General features: G+C 44.0%; 1 protein-coding gene across 1 annotated transcript in view; it reads left to right on the top strand.

Annotated features, from left to right (window-relative positions):
* The first annotated feature begins 634 nt into the window (after nucleotides 1-634).
* The window catches only part of rae1 (ribonucleic acid export 1), a 32,706-nt gene continuing 32,686 nt past the window's right edge, over nucleotides 635-654 (top strand). The window contains exon 1 of the mRNA XM_020512295.2: nucleotides 635-654. This exon is cut by the window's right edge and continues 347 nt beyond it. The gene's annotated coding sequence lies outside the window, so the exon portion shown is untranslated.

The raw sequence follows: 654 nt of genomic DNA on the forward strand, positions 1-654 counted from the left end.
GCTGCCCTTGTTCTTCAAGATGGAAGTGGTAATGGGTTTGGAAGGTATACTTGACAAAGATAACTGAGATGAAGTATGAGGAAGAGACAGATTCTGAAAAATAACAGAAAGAACTGCAGAGGCCGTGAATCAGAAATAAAAACAGAAATTGCTGGAAAAGCACATCAGGTCTGGTAGCATCTGTGGAGAGAAATCAGAGTTAATGTTCGGGTTAAGTGACTCAAGTGGGTTTCTAAGTAAGGGTCACCGGACCCGAAACATTAACTCTGATTTCTCTCCACAGATGCTGCCAGACCTGCTGAACTTTTGCAGCAATTTCTGTTAATATGGGTAGATGGCGAATCTTGGAAGAGATTTGGTGCAAGGGTGGAGCTGAATAATCTATCCTTGTGAAATAAACACACGTCGTTAAAACTGTACATTCAACCTTTAAAACCGGGAGGGAGAAATAGTGAAAAGAAAAAGGAATCAAACGGATGATATATGAAAGGAGAACCGTAATGGATACAATTAATATCTGAAAAAGGAGGGGGGGGGGTGTGTGTGTGTGTGTATTTTGAAATCGGAAGTGCATTCGCGGATCGTGCGGACGGCGTTTGGGCTGCTCCGGCGAACCGTCCTCGGGAGTACCGAGGGGTGAGAGAGGGATAGAGA

This window comes from Rhincodon typus, chromosome 19, assembly GCF_021869965.1.
Source record: "Rhincodon typus isolate 14 chromosome 19, sRhiTyp1.1, whole genome shotgun sequence".
NCBI classification, from domain to species: domain Eukaryota; kingdom Metazoa; phylum Chordata; class Chondrichthyes; order Orectolobiformes; family Rhincodontidae; genus Rhincodon; species Rhincodon typus.